General features: G+C 38.6%; 2 long non-coding RNA genes across 2 annotated transcripts in view; one reads left to right on the forward strand and one right to left on the reverse strand.

Annotated features, from left to right (window-relative positions):
* Positions 1-19,232, forward strand: part of LOC129657292 (uncharacterized) — a 109,657-nt gene that overhangs the window by 64,536 nt on the left and 25,889 nt on the right. The window lies entirely within an intron of this gene.
* Positions 9,252-19,232, reverse strand: part of LOC129657291 (uncharacterized) — a 30,801-nt gene continuing 20,820 nt past the window's right edge. Inside the window, exon 4 of the long non-coding RNA XR_008716655.1 lies at positions 9,252-9,761. This is a non-coding gene — a long non-coding RNA (uncharacterized LOC129657291). The remainder of the gene's footprint in view (positions 9,762-19,232) is intronic.

Below are 19,232 nucleotides of genomic sequence, written 5' to 3' on the forward strand. Positions count from 1 at the left end.
CTGGGAGACTCAGGACTGTTAAGCCCAACAGAAGAAAAACTTCCACCATGGCATTTTGGATCTACAAGCCCTAGAGCTGTTGCTATGCCAAGTTCAAGTCTATAAAACTCACACCACTTTCCACCTGCTTCAGTCCATCCTTCTTTCCTTTTAAGCAATGTCCAAAGGCCTCAGGGAGAGTAATATAAACTTTGCTTATCCCAGGAACCTGATCTGGCTGGCTGGACTTCCATTCCTAGAATGCTTTCTGCCTGCACAACTCATCTGGCACAGAATCCTACAGTGTTGCATTGCTTTACCATTTTACAATTTTTATTTATTTATTTATTTGGCTACACTGGGTCTTAGTGCAGCACTCTGGATCGTTGATCCTCATTCGGCATGCAGGATCTTTTTATTAATATTTGCAGCATGCAAACTCTTAGTTGCAGCATGTGGAATCTACTTCCGTGACCAGAGATGGAACCCGGGCCCCTGCTTTGGCAGTGTGGAGATTTAGCCATTTAACTCTATGCTGTTTACCCATTACCTTCTTCAATAAGTCTGAGAGCCTGTCAATTATGGAGAAGACCTTGGATTATTTTGTCTACCCCTCTTCATCATCATCCCTCCCACAGTGTCTTATCCTGTGTACAATTTGAGTGAATTGCCTTGAATTAAATCACTTCACTGAATAGATCCATATTCCTTTATAGGGAAAAATGCCTTAAGACAAACTGATTCTTTGACACTAGGAGTCTATACTGTAGACAAGGGTAAATTTTTCATAAAACAGTCCAAATCTAACAAACTTTTCTCCTGAAGAGCAATTAAAAACCAAATTGGAATGGACAAAACAGTCTTACTAATGGGCTAAAGACAATAGTGATGTCTTAAAAATGATCTGATTTGGAAATAATGTTACTGTGTTAGAACTGAACTCCTTCATTTTCCACTTCTAATCTTTTAAAGTTTATATCCTCACATTGGAAAGAGCTATGAAATATTTAATAAGTAAAGGCTGATTTTTAATATAAATTTATTTATTTTAATTGGAGGCTAATTACTTTACAATATTGTATTGGTTTTGCCATACATCAACGTAAAGGCTGATTTTAAAAGAGGTTTGCAGGCTCAATTCTATATCAACATAAGACTTTTAAAAAAGAAATTGTGTTTTATAAAAGACCCTCCAAGATTGTTTTTTTTTTTTACAAGGAGACAGTCTGAAAATTGATCTCATCCTCCAAACTCTGTCTTCTTAGTCTAATGTGAGGTGCCAAGCTTAGCAATCTGTAGCCTGGAAGGGCACGCATCACAGCTGGATAGTCACAGTGACACGAAGGTCCTGTTGGTCTGGAAGGTGAGCATTTCATTTTTCTGCCTCACAGGCAAACAAATGTTCTATCACAGGATCAAGTATATTACCAAATAATGAGGAAAAGCCAGGGCGCATGTCTATTCTACGTTGTCTGGAAGGGATAAACTTCATTGCTGCTGGCATGTGTACCCTGGCAGCCAGAAACTAAAAAGATCTAATGGCAGCAATCCTCCCATTCTCTAGGGCAGGGCCCTGAGTTGCTAACAGTCTCCCAGACTTGAAAAGGTGAGTTAACACGAAGCAATTACGTTCTAATGGTCAACATTGTGACCTTGCTCTTGTTATCCACACATTTATAAACCTTTAAACCCAGAGTCTTGATTAACACTCCACCCCTACACACACACACATACACACCAGCCTCATCTGCTACCTACGTGCACACGCTGACCAGCATTTTCTTTTCTCTTGGGAACTAGTAGAATCAAGCATCCAGAGTGTTGGGTTTGTCTTTTGAAGCAGATTTTCCCTTTACGAAGAGCATTATTAAAATGCATGGATGCCATTTTGTGACATGTTGCCCCAGAGGTCTTTGTATTTAGTTCGTATGGTTATGTCCAGCAATTGCAACTTTCAAAAGTTACAGGTAAATATAAAATCTCTGTTAAAATCGTTGGTAATAAATTCCCCTTATTTCCCATATGAAAGTCCTCCTACAGGTAGGTATAGAAAGCTTCACCAACTGAATAATATGCATTGGTTATTGGATGAAACTTCATGCCATGTCATATCATATTTTATGAACTAGCATCAGCTGAGCTTCTTCTATATGCTAGCTACTATGCCAACTGCCTTTGCATATTATTTTATTTAATCCTCCCAATAGTTCTAGGACTTAGATATTACTCCAGGTTTTGCCAATGAAAAATGAACGCTACAGAAGTAATTGGTAGTAATATCACTTCAAACTCAGGTTTTCTAATCTGGATTTTTTTCAACTATCAAAATACCTCTCACTTATTTAGTGTCCCAAGTTCTATAACAAAATACCAGCAAATTCAAAGTTAAGAATCATTCACTAAAGGGCCAGATTCTCTAGACAGAAAAGAGAATATATTTATTTCATCAGTTAAAATCCCAGTCTGCCCTCTTTGCTTGGAACCAAAGTTAAAACAGAGTGTATTCAAGTTGTATGCTTAAAATCTAAAAATATTGTTGGTGTTCAGTAATTTTTTAAGCAAAGAGTTAAACTGACAACCCACTCTTACTGTAAAACTAGTGGAAAATGTCCTACTCATTTCCTGTCTTCATTTTATCTTATTTCCCATGGCTCAGATAGAGGTCAGTAGAAAATGCTTCCTCGTGTCCTGCACAAACATCCAGCTCATATGAAGATGCTAGGCTCCACTAAGACAGAAACCCGAGGTTGCTAAGGGCAGCTGAAAGAAAAGAATTATGTTTCCTCTGTGTTTCCCTACAGCAAGCCCTAACCCCACTGTCTCCAAAGAGCAGGGGTTACTTATTAAATCATTCGCTGTATATCTCAGTTTTTAATCTTTCACTAATAAGAACACTGGACAAAGTTCATCAAGATTTACTGGGCTGTCCAAATGTTTAGTCAATGGGTCATATGATGTTAGAATTATCCAGAGTAGTCTGTTTCCATAGATAAAGATAATAAAAATTTATGACCACCCGTGCTTTTAGCAAAAGGAAATTGAATTGCATCCTCGAGTCCAAAGAAAAGCACTTCTATGTAATTGAATAAAGTAATATGACAGTTAATTATTTTGTTATGATAACTCATTGTTGTCTAAGTATCATCTTATCTGGGTTATTTTATCAAAACCAATCAGTGTGTCTTACATTGTTGTTCAGTAATTAGGTTGTGTCCAACTCTTTGCAACCTCATGGAATGCAGCATGACAGGCTTCCCTGTCCTTCACCATTTCCCGGAGATTGTTCAAACTCATGTCCATTGAGTCCATGATGCCATACAATCATCTAATCCTCTGTCACTCTCTTCTCCTCCTGGGCTCAATCTTTCCCATCATCAGGGTCTTTTCCAATGACTGGGCTCTTCCCATCAGGTGGCCAAAGTACTGGAGTTTCAGCTTCAGCATCACTCCTTCCAATGAATATTCAGGATTGATTTCCTTTAGGATTGACTGGTTTGATCTCTTTGCTGTTCAAGGGACTCTTCAGAATCTTCTCTAGCATCACAGTTCAAAAGCTTTAATTCTTCACCCTCAGCCTTCTTTATGGTTCAACTCTTAAATCCATATGTCACTACTGGAAAAACCATAGCTTTGACTATATGGCCTTTGTCAGCTAAGTGATGTCTCTGCTTTTTAATACATTGTCTAGGTTTGTCATAGCTTTCCTTCCAAGGAGCAAGCATATTTTAATTTCATGTCTGCATTCACCACCTGCAGTTTTTTGTAGCCCAAGAAAATCTGTCACTGTTTCCACTTTTTCCCCACTTTTCCCAATCTACTTGCCATGAAGTAATGGGACCGGATATCTTACTTATTGATACAGATTTCTAGTATTCTTGCCTTCACCATTTCCTCTGAAAACCAACCTTCAGGAGACCCATGGAAAAGATCATGAGGATGCTGTAATTTTCAAAAATTGTTCAGCAGAAAAGCAAATGAAGAAAGCTTCAGTGGGGACTTCCCTGGTGGCTAACAATCCACCTCCCAGTACAGGGATGTGGGTTCAATCCTTGGTCAGGGAACTATGATCCCACATTCAGAGGGGGCAACTAAGCCCATGCACTGCAACAAAGACCCAGAGCAGCCAAAACCAAAAAAAAGTTCCAAAAAACTACAAAATCTATGAAACCTTTGGAGAAGAATGTTTATATTTATTCTTTCTTACAACATATCATGCAACACAAAGAATTTTGTTTAGATCAGTTCAGTTCAGTTCAGTCACTCAGTCGTGTCCAACTCTTTGCAACCCCATGAATCGCAGCACACCAGGCCTCCGTGTCCATCACCAACTCCCAGAGTTCACTCAAACTCATGTCCATCGAGTCAGTGATGCCATCCAGCCATCTCATCCTCTGTCATCCCCTTCTCCTCCTGCCCCTAATCCTTCTCAGCATCAGAGTCTTTTCCAATAAGTCAACTTTTTGCATGAGGTGGCCAACGTATTGGAGTTTCAGCTTCCGTATCAGTCCTTCCAATGAACACCCAGGACTGATCTCCTTTAGAATGGAATGGTTTTATTTAGATTAGTGATGCTCAAAGTTTGGAATGCAGCATGAACCTGTAGGGAGCTTGTTCATAATTCAGATACCTGCTCCTCCCACCCTTGGATATTCTGATTCAGTAGGTTTGGGTAAAGTCTATAATTTTTCTCCTCTTTTTTTTAGCACTCCTTGTCGCCTTCCCTGCTTTAACTTTTCTTCCTGGCACTTAGCCCCTTTTAAGATCCGGAAAGTGAAAGTGTTAGTCGCTTAGTTATGTTTGACTCTTTACGACCCCATGGACTGTAGCCCACCAGGCTTCTCTGTCAGTGGGATTTCCCAGGGAAGACTACTGGAGTAGGTGGCCATTCCCTTCTCCAGGGGATCTTCCTGATCCAGGGGTTGAACTTGGGTTTCCTGCATTGCAGGTAAGTTATTTACAGTCTGAGCCACCAGGGATCTGAGATAAGTAAATTATCTAGTGTGTATATTGTTTCTTTGACAGTCTCCTCCCGTGTGTTTTGTTCACCAGAGTGGTGTCTGGCACAGAGTGGTGGTGCAAGAGAAAGAAGGAAGCAGACAGGGCAACCAGCTATGTGATCTTCTCAGAGCTCTTTTAGTCTATTGTTAGAGCCAAATGGTGATCCCATGACTGAAATGTCCACTTAAATGACTAATACATTATGCCAGGCTTGGCACAGGCTATTGATGTCTTTTAAGGACTGGCACACACGTACCCCACTCTCTTCACTCTTACCTCCTAGCCAACTTCCCTGCCTCTCTACTGCTCATCAGATACCCAGGAGACCCAGGAAAGGCTAATGGAAGTATTGTCAAGGACTAACACAGGGGTGAATTTGTTCCTTCTCATCTAAACATGAAGGAATAAAATGTGAAAGAAGGAAACAAGAGATTAAGGAGAGGGAGTGGGGAGAGAGAGAACTCTCTAGAGTGAACCTGAGCCAATGGAGTGGGACTTTGCCCAGAAACTGTCTAGTGACAAGCGCTAATCAACTTTCACATAAGAAGTGTTAATAAACTCTATAGAGCATATTATTTTGGATTCATGAAAAGCCAGATCTGAATAATCTTAGATCTCTCCTTTCTAAAGAGTTTGATATGCATTACATTTAAGGATAAATTGTGAGAAACTTGGATAGACTTCAACATTAATGAGCCAGGAGCTTGGTCAAGGCTCACAGGGGACTTAAGATCTTCAACTCACTCCACCAGGCTAATTAAAGGAAGACAGAAAAAAAAAAGAAGTGGGGTTAAGTTGGGAAAATCTTAGGTTATACTCTAAGCTGTGTCATTTAACTATTTAAATACCTGTCTTGTTTAAAAGAGATTTAATAATGTGGTAAGTATGAAAATCGTGTAATAGATATGATACGAATGTGCTCAGTCATGTGACCCCATGGACTATAATCCGCCAGGCTCCTTTGTCCATGGAATTTTTCTGGGCAAGAATACTGGATTGGGTTGCCATTTCTTCCTCCAGGAGATCTTCCTGACCCAGGGATCAAACTCGCGTCTCTTGCATCACTGCATTGGCAGGTGGATTCTTTCCAGAACCACCACCTGGGAAGTCCCAAGTGTTTAAAAGAGATCTAATAATGTGATAAGTATGAGAATTGTGTAACAGACATTTATGTTATTTTTTTATAGGCATTTTGTTATTTATGGAACAGATGGGCTCAATTGAGATCATAGAGTAAGATTCTATAAGGAAAATTTCCCTTACTGATTTCTATCACAAATTGGAGGACTCCCAGAGAAAAATAGTAGTGTAATATGTAAAAGGTCTATAACCCAAGAAGTGCTTGCAGCTGTCTTTCTCCTATTCTGTAGATTATATTTGAGTTTTCTACTGTATTTGCACCATATAGTGCACAAATAAAAATTAATTTGGAGAAAACATGTTATTTTTTAAAAAACTATTCTCTGAATGGGTTACTCTTACCACTTATTCATTCAATAAAATATTTTATAAAGCCTAATAACACTAAGCACTGGAGAGAATTAAATAAATTTGGTCCCTGACAGGCTCTATATAATAACCAACTGTGAAATGTCAAATAAACAATATCTATTAATACATAACATAAACTCAGCATTATTCTACAACTGTAGGATTGATGGGAAATGTGTAGAGAAATAAAGGATGATTTAGTCCTTAGGTTATGAAATTAACAAACTCCAATGTCATGCTGTTTTGCCCATGACACTCTGATTTTCAGCTTAAAGAATCCCATCAAATACCTAGCAAAATAAATGAAAAGCAAAGAGAGTAACATTAAATAAAAGGGTAAATTTAGGACCAGAATATATATGTCTCATCAATGAACAAATGGTTCAAAGTCAACTCTAATAACAAAAAAAGTATCATTCTGGATATTAACTAAAATCCACTCAGTGCTGATATGGTACATTTAAAACAAAGTGGTTTGGAAACACATTTCAGAAACTTAAAAATATGGTTCTTGAAATTTAATAACAGTAAATAACATGGTTGGCTGATAAAGTCAAGAAACTCTTGTAACAAAGCTAAAGGAAAATGAAAGATTTAGTGAATGCCCAGCACGTTGAGTTGAAAATAAACACACAAAGCAAAATTATTTTGAAATTTTAGAACATCAGGAATAAAAAGGAAATTCAAAACATTTCCAGAGAGGAAAAGGAGATCAAAAACAAAGATAAGAAAGCAGACATCCCAAGGACTTCCCTGATGGTACAGTGGATAAGAATCCATCTTCGAATGCAGGAGACACAGGTTCAATCCCTGGTCTGGAAAGATTCCGTATGCTGTGGAGCAACTAAGCCCATGCACCACAAACATTGAGGCTGCGTTCTAGAGCCCACGTGCCACAATTACTGAAACCCACGCACCTAGAGCCCAAGTTCCACAACAAGAGAAGCCTGAGCACAACTAGAGAGGCGCCCCCACTCACCACAAACTAGAAAAAGCGCAGGCAGGAAGGAGACTAATGCAACCAAAACAAATTAATCAATTAATTATTTTTTAAAAAAGAAAGAAAGCAAACACCCCAATAGCAACATGAACTTCTTGATGACAAAGGCCAAGTGCCTTCAAAATTCCGAGAAAATACTTTCAACATCAAATTCTAGAATCAAATGCAGATGAAGATGGCTTGTGGAATTGTAAGTACTCACCATAGTAAACATTTGCCTGTAAATTTTAAGGGACATACATTTACAAGTAATTTTTTTAAATCATCATTAGCTACAAACATAAAGTAAAATGAAAGTGAAAGTCGCTCAGTTGTGTCTGACTCTTTGTGACCCCATGGACTATACAGTCCATGGAATTCTCCAGACCAGAATACTGTATTGGGTAGCCTTCCCCTTCTCCAGGGGATTTTCCCAACCCAGAGATTGGGCCCAGGTCTCCTGCACTGCAGGCAGACTCTTTACCGGCTGAGCCACAAGAAAAGACCAAGAATACTGGAGTGGGTAGCCTATCCCTTCTCCAGTGGATCTTCCCTACCCAGGAATTGAACCAGGGTCTCCTGCATTGCAGGCGAATTCTTTACCAACTGAGCTATCAAGGAAGTTAATGTAAATTATTTTCTATTTGAAAAAAATTAAAAGTTAATCATTTTGGAGCAGTCAAAATACAAGATGGGTATCTTGGTGTCTGAAGTCATTTTTACAGGAAGCATTTAAGAATATTGTTTCTTATATTGTTTGTTGGTCCAGGGGTGAAAACTGACAAGATGCCTAAGTTCTGGATATCTAGGGCACAGCATGGAGGTTAGAGTTAGCAAGACTATGTTGTATATTCAAAGTTGCTAAGAGACTGTATCACAAAATGTCCTCCCCAAATAAAAATGATAATTATGTGATAATGGAGAGTTAGCTAACACAAAAATGGTAATTATATTGTAGCATATAGGTATCAGATCAACAAGTTGTAAAATTTTATAGTTCAATTATATCTGTCTTAAAAATCATTCTGTTACACATCTTAAACTTTAAAAAAGATATTTTACCAATAAATATTTATTGAATTAAGTTAATTAGATTGAATCAGAACCTAATTGAATATCATATTGGGATATTTCAAAAAGGGCTATCAAATAAATAAGACTTTGTATCATTGGGCTTCCCTGGTGGCTCAGATGGTAAAGAATCTGCCTGCCAATAAAAGAGACCTGGCTTCAATCCCTGAGTCAGGAAGATCCCTGGGACAAAGGAGGGCTACAGTCAGTGGGATTGCAGAGTCCAACACGACTGAGAGACTTTTACTTTCACTTTAGTCAGTATGTTGGTGGTTTAGTCGCTCAGTCGTGTCTGACGCTTGCGACCCCATGGACTGTAGTCTGCCAGGCTCCTCTGTCCATGGGATTCTCCAGACAAGAATACTGGAGTAAGTTGCCATTTCCTTCTCCAGCACATCTTCTGGGATCGAACCAGGGATTGAATCCAGGACTCCTGCTTTGCAGGTGGATTCTTTAGGGAAGCCAATCATTGGCCAGTGCAATATATGCTATTTGGGTTCAAATTCTATCTCCATATCTTACATGCTTCCAGAACTTCATCAAATACATAATTCCCATAAATCTGTTTCTCCATTCTAACACATAGATATTAATAATACAGTTATTAGGATTAAATCTGTTGTTAAGTATTTAGCATGATACTTGGAACACGAAAGCTCTTAATAAAATTTTTTTTTTTTGTATTATTATGCCTTTATGTCACTGATCAATCTGGTATGTGGTCATAATGCATGGCAGGCCTAAAGGGTAACTTAGATCTTAGATCATACCCCCAGCTGCCAGAAACAAATCTTCCCCTAAAGCTGAATTTTTAATGTCCATCAGATTGTCATCATTTCCCTTCTGGGTGTAATCTATGATTAATTAACCTAAACTCAGACTGGATATTCAGGGACTATTGAATTTTGATTTTTTTCTGCCTTAGATTTGCCTTGGAGATCAGGCATGCTAATAAAAGCCACACATTGGTTTTCACATTGTCTCAGTGGACCTTCATGCCAACCATGGATATTAACACGTTTTATTAACCCCGACCAGAGAAAAGATCCTTCAAGGCAAAACATCAAGCATAAAATACAAGATTTTGACTCCTCAGTCCCTTCCACACAAAGCCCTTTCTAGTACAGAGTATTGCCTCTCTTAGATTGCATCAGATCCCTGGCGGTCCAGCGTTTAAGACTCCATGCTTCCAATGCGGAGGATACAGGTTCAATCCTTGGTCAGATAGCTAAAATCTCACATGCTGCACAGCCCAACCAAAAAATAAAAAATAAAAATAAGTAAATAATTTAAGAGATCACATCTTACATATCTCACCAAGATTTCTCTCTTGAGATGTGTGGCCCAGGAAAGCCAATTGTGTGCATTTACCCCTGATCCTTGGTTGTTAAAGTGAAGCTGTACCCTGAGGCAGTTTTTAAAAAAATAGCTGAAAAAATTTTGACACATTTTCAATTGAGAAATGGGGTCTATGTTTCTTTCTTGGCATCTGGGTGGGCTTATAACTGCTTTGACCAATCGAGTATGACAGAAGTGACACCATGTCACTTCTGAGTTTGGTCATAAAAGTCCTCACATCTTTCACCTTACTCCCCAGAGAACACTTTTTGGGGTCCTGAATTCTCGTGGCACCCTTGTTAAGAGGAGACCCCTCCTGCCATATGCAGAGGCCAGAAACACTTTCTGGTCAGTGGTTCCAGGTGAAGCCAAACTTGAATTCCTCCAGCCCAGAAGTTGACATGTGAGTGAACAAGCTTCCAGATGACTCCTCCTCTCAACCATGCAGATCATCACTAGCTGTTCCACTCTTCCCAATGAAGGCCTTAAATCTATGGAGCAGATAAAAGTATCTCTCCTGGCCTCCAGAACCTGTAGGCATAAAACAGTAGTTCTATACCACTGAATTAGACGTGCTTTGCTTTCCAGTAGTAGTAACTGGAACATTTAACATGAAACCATAGAAGTGGAAATTCACTGCAAAAAAGAAACATACTGTACGAAGGAGAAGCATGGAGGGATGCTGTTACCAGGAAACCAGACTCAAGTGCTTAGTGTACAAACACACAGCATCTCCTATCCTTATTTTTTTTAGTACTAGCAAATGTTTTCATCTTCTCCTAATCCTCTGCCTCTATCTTGTTGTCTGATCGCTGATGCTACACTAGACACCCCAAAGATAGCTCTCAGACAATTTCCCTGGTTAACTATATATGAAATATATCTATCAGTGGGGAGAATTTTAATTGACAGTTGGAGAAATCTCTCCTACAGGGTAAGGAAGAAAAAGAGCCTAAGTTTGGAAACCTCTCTTTATAAAGGTTACTTTTGAATTCTATTATTTTGAAATAAGTATGAAAAAATAAGAAAAAACATTTAAAAAATTTTGGTAGAAAAGAAAGATGCTTTATTAATTTGACTTGCCAAATCATGCACAAAAATTTTTGATGCCTACAAGGCCCTGGATACTTAATAGCGCCTGCTATTGTCTCTTTGACCTGATATGTCTTCACAATATAAGTGATGTGACAAAATATTTACGACTTTGCTACATGCTGTATTACTATATTTCTTATTCATATTGCTGAAGCTAAAAAGTCAGAACACCATCAATTACAAAACTAAAAGCTGGTAGAATATTCATGGCTGAAAAAATAAGTGAATCTCATACAAATGAAAAGTACAGAAATGATAATTAATACATTTTAATAAAAAGCAACACACTGATTTTGAAAGGGCTCTATAATTCCCTGAAGTTCTTTAGAGGCATTATTTGGCATTGATTTTGATAATTAGTAAGAGCGCCAATTCAATAATATTAATAATAATAGCAATGTCAATTACCCACTTAATGCTGATAACAAAGAGTCCTATGAATTGGATACATTTTCTCCCTTTTTACAAGTGAAGAAATGAGTAGATCCAAGAAATTGTCATTACTAAGACAGAGCCAGAACATAACAGAGGGTGGTCCATTCTCATGGTGGCCTATATGCCAGGTCAACTATTTAAACAGCAGTTGATTAGAACATATTCCCATGTGCATCAGTTAACCTCACTGAATCTGGAAAGCAGTGCTATGAGCCAAACTGTGCTTTCTTTTGTAGATAATCTTCAGCTCTGGGAATCTGAGCAAATTTCCCCAAGTCAAACCAGAGCTATGAAACACTTTTGTACATCATAACTTCTCAAAAAATAATACTTGATATGCATTCTTCTGTGAAAATAATAAAGAATGCCCCAGTGAGAAATACAGTGGGTTTTGAAGAGAGATTTGGGTTTGTGGGAGATGTTTTTAAGAAAAAGAATAAAAGATCGCAATACCAAAGTTAGGTAACAAAGTGAATATTTGTTCAGAATGAGAAAATAAATCACCATAAATTGCAAATTATCAGAACCTGAAAAATACCTAGGAGGTTGCAAAAATCCAGAAAATAGCAAAAAGATTTTTGGAAATAACTACTAACATAGTTCTGTAATAGTTTTTCTCTACATTTTTTGGTTGCATGTTCCTTTATCAGCTTTTTATATGTTGATAATTTTTAAAAATAGCAATCCATAGGAAAAAAAGAGATAATTCATGCTTCTAATAAGACCTGTTGAAATGTTTTCTTTAATTAATGACTGAGAGGAATAAACCATCACCACCCCTGTGCCCCCGCCACAGGCTTTCTTCCTGTTTGTAAAATGACTGCAGCTTTTTGTCCAGTAAATGCAGATTAATTCTGACAAATTCTACTTCAGTAGCTCCTATCAAATGTATGGTAGGTTGATAATTGTATATGTTGTTTTATTGAGTCTATTCTGGACCTATAAGAACTTCTACTTTGACCGAGGAATCAACAAGAATGAAATTCTCTGCTTAAAACTGTACACATTCAATGATGGAAATAATCTTCCACAAATTAGTTTGTGAGTCTGTAATTTCAAGCCATGTTTCTCCTTAGGACCCACCTGCTTCCTGTGCTAAGTGCTGGTGTGTCACAACACACCTGCAAAACTGCACCTTCGTGTCACACACCGTGCCTGTCACACACTTAGCAAAGCCAGCTATCATTGAACTGATTGTAAGGCTCATGAGGGACTGGGGGCAGGAGGAGAAGGGAATGACAGAGGATGAGATGGCTGGATGGCATCACTGGCTCGATGGACGTGAGTCTGGGTGAACTCCGGGAGTTGTTGATAGACAGGGAGGCCTGGCGTGCTGCGATTCATGGGGTCGCAAAGAGTCAGACACGACTGAGCGACTGAACTGAACTGAACTGAAAGCTCATGGACAACAGTACCAACCTACATCTGCTCTCATCTCAAGATCCCCAAAATGTTCACAGACACTCCAAGGCCTCCTGACAGGAGAATAAATATAAACAGAGAAGGTCAGAGAGAAAAGACTCAATGGTCTGGGAAGATTACAGTTAAATGCTATCCTTTTGTGAAATTTACAAAAACACGTGGCTGTAGGAAGACATTGCTTGGACTCCTCTAAGACCTTGAAGTTTAAGCTTTCCCAGCATCCTGGTGAACTACTTCTGTCCTCATGAAAAGGGTTGTAGGGAGGAGTGTGCAGGAAGATTGAAAATTTATTAGGACTTCAAAAGTTTCTGTAATTCTTTGTGGAAAGTATTTGTGACTAGAAAATAAAGGCAAAATTATTTAAAATGGCTGCAGTATTGTCCATTGACAATTGACAACAATTTGTATTTATATTCTGTAAGGATGATCATATTGGTTTCTAGCTGGAGATTTGATGCTAAAAAACCTAACTGAAACCCTCTGACAAACTTTAGAGAAGGCAGTACAGACTGTCAGAGCCATTTTTATCCACTAAGGGTTAGTAGGGGGACTATCTTCTTTCTTTATTTTAAATTAATATTTCATTTATTTGTTTCTGGAAGTATCAGTGCAGCAAATGTTTAATTAAATGTTTTTTTTTAATTTTTATTTTTTATTGGGATATAGCAGATTAACAAACAATGTTGGAATAGTTTCAGGTGAACAAAGAAGGGATTCAGCCATACATATACATGTGTCCATCCTCCCCTCAGCTCCCTTCCCATCCAGGCTGCCACATAACATTGAGCAGAGTTACCTGTGCTATACAGGAGGACCTTGTTGGGAAACTGCTTTTCTTAACACTTTATACTTGTATCAATTTTTTATAATGAGCATGTATTACTTTTATAATAGAAAAAAATTTTAGAATTCACTCTGTACATTTTTAAACATTAGAACCTATGAAGTTTGTCCTTAATATATAAAAATCCAAATAGAAAAAAAAATAAAAGCTTCCTGTAATTCTTTGATTTGGACTTTTTTGGCCAGTTAGCAGGGAATCAAAATTCTGTCTAAGGATCTGACCACACTGTCTTTTCTTTGCAGACAAACATCTACATTGAACTGTAAAGGGACAAACCAGAGCACTTAGTGTATCCAAATAATTGAAGCTGCAAAATTATGAAACCCAGACCAACTTAAGTGTTCTTGGTCAAGTTCATTTGCATATTTATATTAATTTCCCACTTCGCTTGGGTTGTATGATCTACAGGGCTTCATTTAATTATAACTCTTTATTTATCAATCACAGCTCATGCTAACTGTGTTAATGTTATCTATTTATTCAGTATAAAGTGTGAAAGTGTTAGTGGCTCGTCATGTCTGACTCTTTGGGGCCCCATGGACTATTATTGCTCACCAGGCTCCTTTGTCCATGGAATACTCCAGGCAAGAATACAGGAGTGGGTGACCATTCCTTCTCCAGAGGATCTTCCTGGCTCAGCGACTAAGCCCAAGTTTCTTGCATTGAAGGCAGATTCTTTACCATCTGAGCCACCAGAGAAGCTCATTCAGTATAAAGGGCATCGTAATCCACAAGGAGCAGTCATCTTCAAGCTGGAAAGGCTTGACAACATGAGGGCAAAGGAATGGAAACTCAGGATACATAGAAAGCCCTTGGCAATAAAGCTCTTAGTGGCTTTAAATAAACACAAATCTCCAGAGAGATGAATTCCTTCCCAAAGAACTGAGAACTGCAAATGTGACTATTGCTCATTTTTGTAACCATTGCATAATTGCAGGAAACAGAGGCAATATTGAGAATCTAGACGTGGAAAAGTTGGCCACTTCAAAAAAAGAGGAATTAGACATATTCAGTGAAAATTTCTAACAAAATGCTAAAATAAATGATTATTTCATCAAGTAAGAATTACCAACTCAGTAATCCAGGTTGATTCCTGGCAATCGGCCACAATTCTAGACGATAAGGAAAACAATGTAAGGGGATTCTCTGGCTGTCCAGTGGTTAGGGCTCTGTGTTCTCACCACTGATTCTTGGTTGAGGAAACTAAGATCGCATATGCCACACTGTGCGGCCAAAAAAAGAAAAGAAAATCTACTTGTTCCTAAGTTAAGCTGTATGAAACTCAGCCCTTTTCTCATCCAGGTTTATAATGATTCAGAAAGACTCTCTCAAGCTTTCTTTCTCTTTCTTTCCTCCTTGAGGTTGATCCTAAGCCCTAGGGAGCACTTTAGAAATTTCCATGTTGTCTCTTCTCCTAGTCAGGAGGAGCTGGTTCTATTTGAGTCCGCTCTGTCTGACTACATCCTGTGTGAGGCTCCTGCTCCAAATATAAATCCTTGCAGAAGGTCCTCGGGGCAGACAAGGGACACTGCCCTCTCCAAGAGCAACCTCATCCATGTGGAGAGACACAGGCTGCTAACTGGAGTCTAGGAAGCCCCCATCAGTTTCAGCCTGACATGTGACCAAGGCCCAGGGTCTCTTCTCAGAGAGATGACAGGAGTTGCTAACTTAGTCATTTCAGGATAATCTGTTCCATTCCCATATGTGTTTGCAAACAGCCTTCAGAGCAAATTGATGCTGCTCCTATGAATTCTGAATCCTCCACTTGCAGAAGTGAAAATGAGAGTTCACAAACCTGGATGAGCCAAAATGAGAGAAATGCCCTGAATTGCTTGGGAAATTGCAGAATTCAGTGGAGTTTTCTTTGATTTTGTACAGTTACATCTGTTTTTAGAGAGAGTTTAAGAATGGGAGTTTAAGAATGAAGTGCAGCTTAGTTTTTAAAGACAAATGTGCTGTTTTTGTACAACAAAGATGTGGCTGATAAAATCCCTACCTGAAAAAACATCCAGTGTCCTTTAAGCACTAGAAAAGGAAGCATTCATCATTCCAGAGCCCACATGAGTCTACAAATTATAATTTCTATCAAACTAACCACTGTTCTCAATTCGAAAAAAAAATCTGAGTAATCAGGGAAACACTGTACACATGCAACTTAAAAAAAAAACTGAAGTATAGTTGATTTATAATGTTGTGTTAGTTGCAGGTGTACAACAAAGTGATTCAGATATATATAGATAGATAGATAGAGAGATATATATGTATTCAGAATATAATATATTCTTATATATTATTCTTTATATGTATGCATACTTTTTCAGATTCTTTTTCTTTATAGATTATTATACAATATTGAGCATAGTTCCCTGTGCTATACAGTAGACCCTTTTTGGTTTCCTATTATATATATATATATATATACAGTAGTGAGTTTGAAAGTGCAAGTGAAAATCACTCAGTCGTGTCTGACCCTTTGCAACCCTGTGGACTATACAGTCCATGGAATTCTCCAGGCCAGAATACTGGAGTGGGTAGCTGGTCCCTTCTCCAGGGGATCTTCCCAACCCAGGGATTGAACCCAGGTCTCCCACATTGCAGGTGGAGGATTCTTTACCAGCTGAGCCACCAGGGAAGCCCAGTAGTGATTTTACATGAATCTTAATTGAATAAAACTAATAACTTTTTCATACTATCTCAGAGCCAGAAATGACATGGGAACAGAATTATTTAAAATTCCAATATTTCACATAAGGAAAATGAGGTTTAAGTGACATCCTCTAGGACAAACAAACTCTAACAGTAATAGAGGTCAAATTTGGGATCTGGGCTCTTGCTTTTCAGACCCTGCATGAGTACGCTATGTGTCAGATGCTGTGCTAGAACTTAAGGACATAAAGATCATAAGTCACAGTCTTAGCTTTAAGAAGCATGAAGCTAAGACAGGAACATAAAATGGGCCTCAGGTGGCTCCAATCTCTGGGCCCAGGGGAACTCCCAGCACTTCTCTTTTTGGGAGAATGCTGGAACTGGCTCTCAACCAGCTCACAAAGCAAGGTGTATGTTTCTCTCCCCAATTCTATGTTCAGTGGCACCATGACATTTATTGATTGACAGTGGTGAGAAAATTTACACCAGGGGAACCAACAAACCAGCAAATGTTGCAACTCAGGGCTGCCCAGTCAGCTTTAAAACATTTAGTATCTCACCACTGCCTCAGGGAGTCCCTTATTGCTTCCACCATCCTCCCTAACCCTGAACTCTGTTCCACACAAATCTTCCAAAAGTTTCTTGTGCCCCTAAAAAGAAACAGGATCTTGTCATTTTTAGGAAACTGAAGCTATTGCAAAGGTAACAAGAACTCTGATAAGCACAAGAAGAAGTTGCAGTAGTTCCTATAGTTTGCACTGTTCTTTATACCCTGGCCTCTAGTCTTCTTCCTAGTTCAGCTCTGAGTTCATAAATGAATAAGACAATGTACGTAAAGTCTGCGGTACAGCAGTTCACATATAGGATAGGGCCTCTGGTTCTTGGTTGTGCACTTAAGTGAAGAGGCCAGTGAACAACCATTCTGTCTTTGAAATATTGTTGCAGGGAGGAAGCCAATTCTGGCTCCATGTTGGAAACTGTTTCTTTGATTTGGTTTTATTATTATAATCATACTCCGTGGCTTACCTGGAGGACCCTGCCCCTCTGCCTGATGGTAAACTAAAGTGCCTTTGCTCAGCTCATGGAGAGAGAGTTTGTCCCTGCCTGCTCATGAATAGAAGACATTAACATACCCTTTTTAAAGACTGGACATTCCCTTGGAGATGTTTTGCTGAAGGCTGAAGGCCCTTTCACTTTACTTCCCCACTGCATCTCCCTCTCTATTTTGCCTTTTGACTTTAGTTCCTCATTGCTTCTTTATCTCTGATCAATAAAAGATGATCCAGACCCTAATAAGAAGGTTATTTTGAGGCACTAGCCTTCCATCTTCTCGGTCTGCTGGCTCCCCAATTAAAGTCTCTTCCTTGCCTCAATACCTTGTCTCTTGGATTCATTGGCCTATCATGTGGCAACCAGAACAAGCTTGGACTCAGTAACAATATGACCCCGCAAACACAGGCCTACACCATGAGCTCTGAGTCTGCCTTACTTGTACTTTGTCTCTTCCAGCCCTGGACATTTACTGGCTCTGTGCACACAGCCTGTGGCTGTTTCTTTCCATACAGTCATCTGGCCCTGGAAGTTACTGAGTTTGGTTTTGATATTAAATGCACCATATTCTAAGGAAGTGAATTAACCAGTGTTTAGTTTAGTCACTAAGTCATGTCCAACTCTCGCAATCCCATGGACTGTAGCCTGCCAGGCTCCTCTGTCCACGGGATTCTCCAGGCGTGAATATCAGAGTGGGTTCCCATTTCCTTCTCCAGAGGATCTTCCCAACCCAGGAATCGAACCTGGGTCTCCTGCATTGCAGGCAGATTCTTTACCGACTGAGCTATGAGACAAGCCCAACCAGTGTTTAGCATTTGAACTAGGAGGGAAATTTGTACTGAATTTTTTGGCAACTTCTCAATTCTTTATTTAACAATGCTTGAATAGTAGCAGATAGAATACCAAGGGTCTTTTTATTCCTTTAACTAGTTAATTAACATCTCAATTAATAGTCCAAGACAGGTCCCTAATAGGGCATGTGAGAGAAGAATTCTAAAAGTTAAATGGTTCTTAATTTTGTCTACACAGAGATGACTTCATGACCAGTTCTAGGAAGTGCTTAAGCAAATGAACTTCATTACATATCAGTTGTCATCTTCTGATGAATGCATATTTTAAATAGCCTAAAAATATATTCTTTAGTGAATGCAAAAGATATTTCTATATTTAAATTCAAATGGCCTTGTCTGCATTCCTCAGAGATGTAAATAGGGTTATTATCTTGTCAATGGGATTTTGTCCATTAGGATTTATTATTACATTATATACTAAGAACTGGCACAGGGTGTAAATCACACTGATTATTTAAATCAGAGATGACTTAGAAACTGAACAACAATAACAATTTTTCTAAATAGCATCTGATCTAGATAATACTAACAATTACCCTTGAAAAAAAAGAAGATACCACAAATCCTTCCTCAGTTTTTAAACATAATCTCTATCCAATTATGTTTAGAAGTTGAAAGGTACACTATGGAAATGTATTCACTCAGAATAAAGAAAGCAGAGTTAATATGGAAGCATAGGTAAACTATTTTTGATAAATCAGGGGAGTATTAGAATAAATATGTGCATACCCAAGGTCCTATCTGTTTAGTTCTGAATTTTCAAGCCCAGAAGAATACAATTAAATGTTCCATTCATAGTGTTCGTAAGATAAACACTAACTAGTTGAAGAAAAGTAAGTTTGTACCACATACAAATATTCTGCTCATGAATACTCAGCTCATCCACAGTAGACCTGTAGTTTAATCAGCTTAATAGGCTTCTCTAGCAATTACAAATGGAGAAGGAAATGGCAACCCACTCCAGTATTCTTGCCTAGAGAATCCTGTGGACAGAGGAGCCTGGTGGGCTGCTGTCCATAGGATCACATAGAGT

Source organism: Bubalus kerabau, chromosome 7 (genome assembly GCF_029407905.1).
Source record: "Bubalus kerabau isolate K-KA32 ecotype Philippines breed swamp buffalo chromosome 7, PCC_UOA_SB_1v2, whole genome shotgun sequence".
In the NCBI taxonomy this organism is placed as follows: Eukaryota; Metazoa; Chordata; class Mammalia; order Artiodactyla; family Bovidae; genus Bubalus; species Bubalus kerabau.